The sequence below is a fragment of the Mercenaria mercenaria genome, chromosome 12 (assembly GCF_021730395.1).
Source record: "Mercenaria mercenaria strain notata chromosome 12, MADL_Memer_1, whole genome shotgun sequence".
In the NCBI taxonomy this organism is placed as follows: Eukaryota; Metazoa; Mollusca; class Bivalvia; order Venerida; family Veneridae; genus Mercenaria; species Mercenaria mercenaria.
Window position 1 is genome coordinate 23,135,086 of NC_069372.1, and position 11,119 is coordinate 23,146,204.

Below are 11,119 nucleotides of genomic sequence, written 5' to 3' on the forward strand. Positions count from 1 at the left end.
CGCTTAGAATCTGACAACGAGCTATTGATAGCCTCGTTCTGACGACCCTTCCGCTAGCCAATCAAAAGCTAACTTACAACATTCTGCAAGCTTTAAAAAGCCTTGGTTTTTGATATCTACAATTTTTATGTCGAAAGATGTCAGATAGCCGGTTAGCTCAGGCGGTAGGGCACTTGCTCTGTAAGCGAGAGGTCCCAGGTTCGAGCCCTGGATTGACTGCAAACTTTTATTATTCTGACATTCAAACAAGTTGTCTGATTGGTTCAAATAAAAATAGATTTGCGAAAATAAAAATAGCAATATTGGAAATCCAAAATATACAGAAGGTCGTTCTCAGATCTTTTCAGATCTTCGTTTAGAAGATCAAATACTTTAGTCAGATTGCATCCATGCATCACCTTGAAGGGAGCGACTTGTAAACGAAACACACGTCGAAACGCTTACCAAAAGAAGAGTTTCTTGCATAGCGTGTGTTATTTTTCTGCTATTACCACATTATTGTCATAATTTACCAGAGCTAAATGAAACTATTTTAGCGTACAGTTCTCAACAATTGCGTGTAATTTTGTTTGCTGCCTTTTATATGGATGCTTAGATTATAAAGAAGTCTAATGTTATACAACCCTTGGCAAATTGTAAACGATTAACCGAAGAAAGGAAGGTTACGGTTGATCAATCATTATTCCATCCAACACAAAAATCGTTCTACTTGTATAATCTTACTTGCAGTTTATATTGAATGGATAATCGGAAAGTGCAGGTTGTGTGAGCCCATAAGTTGTAACAACAATCAATCGTCACCCTTTCTTTCTACGAAGATAAGTCTAGCTTAATCTTTCAATTTGATCGAACAAATATACTCCTCATGAACCCCGAAGAGATTTTAGTGAGGAATGTTTACGATAATACGAATTACAAAATGTACCAAATGTTTATGTCATTTTATTTTTGTGGCATTTGTATCCAAGTGACTAAGGTCGCTCACTTTCAATCACTTGCCCCTCCCCAATGTAGTTTCGAGCCTCGTTCTTTTGTGTAAGCAATCCAGATGGCTTACGGAAGGTCAGTGGTTCTAAGAAAGTGCCCGCCTTTGATGGAATAATGTTCGGAGGAGCACCCGGGGTCTTCTTCCACCGGCAAAAGCTGGAATATGATATAAAATTGTGTCGGTGTGACGTTAGCTTTTATGGGTTTGTTCTTTATGTATCATTGAAGATTCGATGTACACCTCCGCCGCGGGTGTGTCGAAATATATTTTGTGTAAGATGTGTAATTGTTCAGTTTTGCTAAACCCGGGGCTACAGGTCGTGAACCGAGCCTGCAGCATTTTCATTTATGGTGTGTTTCGGCCTTTTCAAACCCAACAAAAAAATAATAATATGTTTTATAACCGTTCTCATACTGTGTATACTTCCTTTAGTTATGATATTTGCTGTATGAAATCTCAAAATATCTCACGGTAATTCACTCATAAATGTTAAAAATGGCATTTTGAACGGTAGAATTGTTTTTCACCAGAATACCATATATACTGAGTAAAACTTCCAACTATAGACCCTTAAATGAAGAATGTAGATATCTTTTTTAAAAGGTAAGTTAGTGAATTTTAAACATTGTTTTATTGACCTGAATGCCTACATAAATATCGGTAAAATAATTTTTGCTTTTGCGGAAAAAACGTGCTTGGCTGTTCACGAGCAAATTGTTACTTTGTCATTTGTATTTTTATAATTTGGTTGAATTTAATTTTTAGCTCGACTATTCATAGAATAGTAGAGCTATTGGACTCGCCCATGCGTCGGCGTCCGCGTCCGCGTCGGCGTCCGCGTCCGCGTCCCGATTTGGTTAAGTTTTTGTATGTAAGCTGGTATCTCAGCAACCACTTGATTGAAACTTCACACACTTATTCACTGTGATAAACTTACTTACATTGCACAGGTTCCATAACTCTATTTTGCTTTTTTACAAAATTATGCCCCTTTTTTGACTTAGAAATTTTTGGTTAAGGTTTTGTATGTAAGCTGGTATCTCAGTAACCACTTGTGGGAATGGATTGAAACTTCACACACTTATTCACTGTGATAAACTGTCTTACATTGCACAGGTTCCATAACTCTATTTTGCTTTTTTACAAAATTATGCCCCTTTTTCGACTTAGAATTTTTGGTTAAGGTTTTGTATGTAAGCTGGTATCTCAGTACTGACTAATTGGAATGGATTGAAACTTCACACACTTGTTCACTGTCATGATCTGACATACACAAAGCAGGTTCCATAACTCTTTTTTGCTTTTTTACAAAATTATGCCCCTTTTTCGACTTAGAATTTTTTGGTTAAGGTTTTGTATGTAAGCTGGTATCTCAGTATCCACTAACGGGAAAGGATTGAAACTTCACACACTTGTTCACTGTCATGATATGACATGCAGTGCAAAGGGTCAATAACTCATCTTTGCAATTTACAAAAGTATGCCCCTTTTTAAACTTAGGAGTTTTGGGTTAAATACTTATATGTAAGCTGGTATCTCAGTACCCACTAATGGGAATGGATTGAAACTTCACACACTTGTCCACTGTCATGAGCTGATAAGCACTATGCAGGTTCCATAACCGTATTTTACTTTTTTAAATTATGCCCCTTTTTCGACTTTCTTATTCATTCAAGCAACAAGGCTGTTAAATAGTCGAGCGTTGCTGTCCTCCGACAGCTCTTGTTGTTATATGTCTCGAGATGCCTGGCGTTTTTTGTAAGCAAAAAGCTGAAAACATTTGAAATAAACTGAATATGCCTCGGATGCGACTCGATGAAAGATAGCATGCTATAGGAATATTGGAAGCAGGAATGGTTGACACATGCCTGTTTATGATCCTATCCACCTGAAATAAAGCAGACAACGTACTAAATGTGATTTCTGAATAATTGTTTTCTTGTGTAATGATATTAGAGAACTTTCTTTCAAAGAATATTGACAATTAACATGAATCACAATGCTTACCCGACGTCGTGAAATTCCTGCTTTCATCATTACTACAGCACGCGCCCTTTCATCTAGTCTTAACCCGCTTAGATCAGTAGGTAGAGCGTTGGTCTACGGATCGCGGGGTCGTGAGTTCGATCCTTGGGCGGGGCGTATGTTCTCCGTAACAATTTGTTAAACGACATTGTGTCTTAAATCATTCGTCCTCCACCTCTGATTCATGTGGGGAAGTTGGCAGTTACTTGCGGAGAACAGGTTTGTACTGGTACAGAATCCAGGAACACTGGTTAGGTTAACTGCCCGCCGTTATGTACATAACTGAAATACTGTTGAAAAACGGCATTAAACCAAACACAAACACACAAATTTCATCGAGTCGCATCCGAGGCATATTCAGTTAATTTAAGATGTTTTCTTGTTTCTTCTTACATAAAACGCCAGGCTTCTTGAGACACACAACACAAATTAAATTCAACCAAATTTTAAGAATGCAAATGACAAAATCACGATTTGCACGTGCACAGCCAAGCACGGGATTTTCACAAAAGTAAAAATGATTTTACCGATATTTGTAGGCATTCAGGTGTGTCTAATCAATCTCATGATATGAAGTGTCTGTCCTCTTTGTGTCGTGGGGCCTCTATGGCCGAGTGGTTAAGGTCGCTGATTTCAAATCACTTGCTCCTCATCGATGTGGGTTCGAGCCTCACCTGGGGATTTGAATTCTTTATGTGAGGAAGCCATCCAGCTGGCTTACGGAAGGTTCTACACAGGTGCCCGCTCGTGATGAAATATGGCACGGAGGTGTACCTGGGGTTTTCATCCACCATCAAAGCTGGTGACTTATGACTTATAATTGTGTCGGTGCGACGTTAAACCCAACAAAATAATATTTGTGTCGTAATTTACAGATACACCATGCACAATTTGCACGAAAGTTGTTACAAAATTAGATTATTCATACCAGAATTGTATCTAAGCACAATCTTAACATTCCATGTCGGGTTTTTTCTGCATCGGTAAAGTAGGATATTCGTTGAATAATCCTTCATGAACCGCAGGATGAGAACACTTGAATGTAAGTTAGTATTTCCTTTTAGATCAATAAATCCGTTTATTGCTAATCTCGCAGTATCAATAGCACTACAGTTTAACATACATGTACTTACGCAAAGCGGACATGTTTTCAAAACTGACCTTTTATCAGGTTTAAGGAGATTGTTTTTCTTCTTGAAATGCCCTGGCGCCTCAATTTATGTTCTGATAAATTGAAAACAACCAATCTCATCTCTTCCGACGGATATTTTTTAATTTTAGACTATGTCGAGTATTTGGGAGAAGAATGCAAGGGCCTTTTATCAAATTTGCAATACTTGGCCACCATATGTTTGTCTTCTTTCATTTTCTGTAAGTCACTAAGTGTTTTATTCAAAGTGCGTAGGTGGGTACTTGTGTCGAATAATTCTTTGTTGCTTTATCAACATGTGTTGTAAATATACACTGACTACTAGCTTTAACGGCGGCAGAGAGAAAAAATGTTATCTATATTTACATGTTGTTAAATTATACGGCTATTTAAACCTCGCAAACAAAATACTCATTGCAGTAGAGACAGAGAGCGTGGAAACTGGGTCATAAAATCGGAAGTGTTGATAGATACGAGATAACCAGTTTTACGTTGTAAAATTCATTTTTAATCGGCTTAAGCGTTAAGGTAGTTCTGCACGTTTGAATCGAATTTTTTTCTACAATGTAGAATTTGATTAAACTCTGATTTTTCAAAACTTCAGAATATACCTAGAAAATTCAGCAAATAAAAACGATAGGATCGTGTGCTTGATGTTTTGCTAGACTAGAAAAAATTAGACCTCACGCAATTTTTCATAATGGAAGGAGATCTATGGGAAAATCATAACTTCCATAACATTTTTGCGAATAGAATTTTTTCTACAATGTAGAATTTAATGAAACTTCCCAGTTGTAAATAAACATATGGCCTATAATGTGGTGAAATAAAATGTATAGGTCCGTGTGCTTAATTTTGAGATATTTGACCATGGTTAAAGTGAACCGCACTTTTCACGCTAATTTTAAGACATTATTTTGAATTTTTAGCGTGTCAGATGTTTTAATATCATATTTCAACTTTAGAAAGACAGTAACAGTGCCATTGTAATAAATTTACTCATAGGCTGCTATTAATTCATAAAATAATGTTCATTTCCGTTCGCCGAATCCAGGCTTTATTCCACTTTTTCGGATAAATAACGTTACGCCATCACTTCCGGTTAATCAAACGTGCAGAACTACCTTAAAGTCAGTTGGTAATCTGGGTGGAGTCGACTGGTGATTCGATTAAGTAAAGATTTGTTTCTTGAATTGTTTCTTGGAGATTGGTAGCGTACATTTCATTGTAGATCTACTTTATTGTTGATTTGTTCAGTGAATATTTTGATTTTTGGTTTCGTTGCGGTTTTGTTTTCAAATTGTAACTTTATTAGCAGTTGGATTTTGTTGGTTCATTTGGTGAATTTGTTGTTACTTGATTTGATTGATCATTTGCATTTTTGGATTTAAGTGTTTTTTGCGTTTTAGAGGTGTATAAATTTATTTTCTGCTGTTTTGAGTGTATATTTTGTTCCGGTTGTTTGGTTTTGAATGGGTTTTGGTTAAAGCTTATCATAGCCGATCATAAGTTTTGAAATACTTGCGGTACTGTCGGCGACATATGACGATTTTGTGTCGATTCGCCGTAAAACCCAACTCACTCACTCACTTGCGGTACTTTTGTTCATAATATACCTGCGCACTTGCCGAAAAGCGTTGCAAATTTAATTATTGTTGGAAGAATGTATGTGGTGTTTGATTTATGTGTAAACAGTACGTCATCAAGCTTAGGTATATAATGTATATGCATGTACAGTGAAAAATATACATAAAAACTACAAAAACACACTCACAAACACAGACGCGTGCGCGCACACACACAAATAAATAACAATAAAGTTGTAGTTCCCAAGTTAAATGTTAACGATAGCCAGGCCGTGCAAGCTACCAAACTATACAACTAACCGCGCCGACCATCAAAACCTGACAAATTGTTCTTAACATCCAGGGATATTTTGTATTCTTTTTTCATGCTACTGAGCAATCACCAGTTTTCCCGTCATCTACAGTATTAAAGGCCTGGATTTTGGCAGTGGGCCAAGGGATTTCTGTCTTCACCAGCACAGTTGGGGGCTAATGACCATCACAGTATGGTTCCAATAAACAAGTGTCATTGTTTATTGGAGAGTCAGTCTACGTTTCAAGTGTATCAATTAGTGAGAAGGGGAAACAATGTAATTTATTTTAAATTAATGAATAATTAGTAACATTTAAAGTTATACTAGTTTTTTTTGGCATTTCTATGTAAAGAAAAATATTGTTGATCAAACACAATAATAAAATAATCAGAAACTTATTTTTGCAATAATAAAATAATGAGAAACTTACTTGAAGAAATATGCAAGTTTTTATTTTTTCAAATTCTATCTGGAGAATTGTGATATTTCAGAAAAATGTGACTTTCACTCATCTAAAGCTGGCAGAATATTGTAGATAACATTTGTCTAAAAATTGAAAACAGTATTTGCATTTCAAAGTTACAAAGCAAAGCATGAAAAAAGTCACTTTTAGATGGAACACAATAATTTTATATTAATTTGTTTGTCAGCACAAAGAACTCGTGAAGTTTTCACTATACTTGTGTTTTATTATCATTATTATTTTTAATATTATTACTGTATCTTTTATCATCCTATATGTAATATAATAATAATAATAATAATAATAATAATAATTATAATGATCATTTATATTATTATTATTATTATAACATTAAAGTAATAGTTATTATTATCTATATAATATCAAAATAATAATTATTATTATTATCATTCCACATTCACTGAAGAAAAATTTATTTCTTTCAACTCCACTGCACACATCTTCATGGTCCAGTTGGGGTCCCTGCTGTGCTAATTGCCTCTAATCAGTTACTGTTACATAATCGCTGATAAGCAGCAGATAAGATGGGAGTTGTATATTGGATTGGGGGGGGGGGGGGGGAACACTTATATAGTAGTGAATCTAGGCCTTTAATGAGAGATTTTATAGGGCCATCGTAGTTACTTACAGTATCTTCTTTTTGTGGATTTCCGTCTTTTGTTTACCACATGCGAGAGCTGGAACAAGAGAAAGACACATTCCTTTTAGCGCTTTTTTGCATAGCAAATCGCTGGATTTTGTATCCCGCTGTTACATTCTCTTTATTGACTCATCGACTTTGGAAATTTAATAATTATATTGCTACATTCTACACTTCTACATCACTCGGACATAGATGCTTTGACTTCCTTCAATTTTGCCCTAAGAGCTTTATTTGCTAGTTTCGTAAGGTTCTCATCAATAGGTGGTCCTACATCGACGTTTATCACGTAGGAATCACATATTTCTACCTATTTTGCATTGACCCCGCTCCCACTCCGAGTTCACAATTTCCCTGGTCAACAAAATCGTCGCGCATATATTCGTTGTATTATTAACTTTCACACGACCGACTGGAATTACCTGCAGGTCAGTCCTTACTTTTCTCCCAGAAATCTTTGAGGCATTACGCAGAAGCGTACTGGGGCGAAAGTAGACAAAATTACTCGTCATGGACACTGACAGCAGGTCACGGAAGATACTATTTCAACGCGTTGGAAGAAAATTGTAAACCATAAAATGGTTTTGAACAATTAGTCGCGAAATTAAAAGAACCCTTATTCAGGACAGTGACTTTAAAGGGGAACTAATAAGGGATCACATTTTTTTAGTTAGATCGAGCGAAATACGCGAGAAAGTGATCATAGAGATCAGATTTAGACGAAATAAATATGCTGACATAGCACACACGCACAAGTTCAGTTTTTGTCCCAAGCTAAAGCAACTGAACTTTTTGCCAGCCATAAACTCTTCCACACGTTTAAGCTACATAGTTATTAACTGTACTGCGAAGACAGATCAGTCAGCCACTGCTGCAATTATTGGATTTTCCTCAGCAGATTAATTCTGTCGGGAGATGTTTAGCATTCTACGCAGGAAGTTTGTGGCTTTTGAATATTGTCGTTTGTATTGATGTTTTATGTCATTGTATATGTGTACTTTATAATTCTAAGTAGTAAGGTCGGTTAAAATAATATCGAATGCATGGTGCAGATCAGTCTCTGTGGACAATGCTAGCGTTTATTAGATTTGACAAAAAAAATGATGATCGTGCTGACATCATTTCTCTCTTATTCTTTACCGCTTTCATAAAAAATCACCAATGGCATGTCTGTAGGTCCAAGCATTTCCGTATAACAGATCGGAAACGAAATTCAGCTATGAAGTCGGTTTCATCAGTTTGGGGATCACAAACACGTTGAAACTTACGTTGAACACAGTTTATCGGCCGTAGTTGACCCAAACGACACGCCTCATTTAGTTGAAATCATTTTACAAGGAAATATGTTATAATTAATAGTTCGGATTCAGCGACTTTTTTTGGTTTGCTGTGATAAGTTTAAGTTCACAAAGGAAAGGAAATATCCTAACCGCTAGTTTGATGAGTGCTGCACTGGAGTAGATTTGCTTGATCGATGTTTAGATTCACCCCCCCCCCCTCCCGCATTTTCTATTTTGTCTCAATAATAATCTGGTAATATAATCTTGTAGGTATTCAAAAATGGCAACGTTATTTTTAGCTATTTTATGGGTTAGGATACTGAATTGTGTTTTATTCTCTCATAAATAATGCAAAACAAATGAATATTGTTGGTTAACAATATTTTAAATTCATCTACATGCGTTTGAAAAAAGAACAATGCTAAATAAAAGAAACCTTCGTGCGTTTAAACGTTATATACACTCAGCCAATCAGCGATTGCTATCTTGCACTAATTTTATACCTGGCGAGTTTTAGTTCTTGGGTTGTAACAGTCGTCGTAATATGTAGTATAAACGCGTGGAAGAGTCTACTGTTTAATTTTTCAGCTTAAACATTTCGGCTTAAGTGGTTCCAATACTCCCGTTTTCATAGCTTTAGGTATTGTTTAATTATCCCATGGTTTTAATTTTGTCTTTTGATATTCAGGCTCGATAACCTCAGATTCACTCTCAAAATTCTGGTTTGTTTAGTTCTACTCATTGTTATCTCATTTAGGACAAAGCCATTATTTTAACTGGGCCATACGTCGCTTTTCATGGAATCGCACTCTGTGTCTCTGAAGGTTCCATATGCACCGCCGTATGAATACATCTGCGGATGTCTCTAAATTATATTCTGGTCCTTATAGCATGTGTAAATGTTGAGTTTTGCTCAACCCGGAGCAAGAGGTGTTCACGGTAACTTGCATTTCCACTACCGCCTATGAACGGATCCTGCAATTAACATTTTCGTTTATGTCGTGTTGGGCAACTTGTGGTTTTCCACTTTTCTATCTCATTTAACCTAAAGTTTCGGTATGTACATAATCTAATTAACTCAGTAGCATACATAAGACTGTGTGATGGTACACCACGCTGCTAAAAGGAAGAACATGCAGAATACACTCATTCTTTAAAGGAACGATTGAAAAATATACGAATGTAACGGAAGTACCGAATTCTATTTTCAGAAAAACAACAATAAAATACACAACAAAAAATAATTAAAACTTTGAAGCACACCACGAAGCTAAGCAAATTAAAAGATGGCTGGGTTCATGAGAGGTCATGAGGTTAATGAACGATCTGTATACGATCAGGTTTAATTAATAACCATCAATTTACATAAAATATAATTCGAATATAAAAGTGGACAGTGCATTCTAAATTTTTACTGAAACAAGACCATACACATTGTGTACTTTGGCATTTTAGACAGTCTTTACGACATTCTGGATATCGTGTGAATAGTTTACTGAAACAAAGGTATAATCTGAATAACACTTGATCGCAGTTCGTTAAAACGATAGGATAAAACATTGCAAGAGTTACATTAACCTATTCTACAGAAAGTTTATTTACTGTAACATCTCTAAATATGAATTTTGCTAACCTTAATGCGGTCTTGTGGCAAAGTTTGTAAAGCTCTCTCACTCGTAGCTCTTACTCTCTTTATTAGATAACATGTCATGTTTGCGAATGTAGTTTTCCGACTGGTAAGTAGAATTCCCACGGAAACTAATCTTTTGTCACAAATTAATGTGTAAAATAATCAGTTAGGTTAGACAGTACACCAGCTACACACCTGTCAAGTTGATATATTGTTGATGCATTTATGTAATTGTTTATTATATCAAACCCACACGTTTTATACGTCAAATTGTCAACAGATCTTGGAGAATTACTATATATTGATGTTTTAGATATCTCGAGTCAGAAGGGTCTAGAGAGACCAGGTGCATGAGACCTAGGAATGGGTCTCGCAGATATTAAGTTAGGGTTTAGATATGACATTTGTTAAGACTTAAGAAGTTACAAAATGAATTATGAAAGTTATGTACGAAATATTCTACTGTGTAAATAAACATCGAAAACGTTCATACACGTGTTTGTGTTGTGTTACGTTACAAATGTCTATATTGTTATGACAGACATTTCGTGTTGGCCCTTTCTCCAGGTTCGAAACTTTCGGCACGACTGCGTTTAACAATATGTCACGCTGGGCAATATTCTTGATACAGCTAAATTCTTTTCTAGCTCGACTATTCAAAGAATAGGTAGAGCTATTGGACTCGCTCATACGTCGGCGTCGGCGTCGGTGTCCCGATTTGGTTAAGGTTTTATATGTAAGCTGGTATCTCAGAACCCACTAAGGGAATGGATTGAAACTTCACACACTTGTTCACTGTCATGATCTGACATGTGATGCACAGATTCCATAACTCTACTTTGCATTTTTACAAAATTATGCCCATTTTTCGACTTAGCAGTTTTTGGTTAAGTCTTTATATGTAAGCTGGTATCTCAGTACCCACTACTGGGCGTGGGTTGAAACTTCACACACTTGTTCACTGTCATGATCTGACATGTAATGCATAGGTTAAATAACTCTACTTTGCATTTTTACAAAATTGTCTCAGTATTTACTTAGCA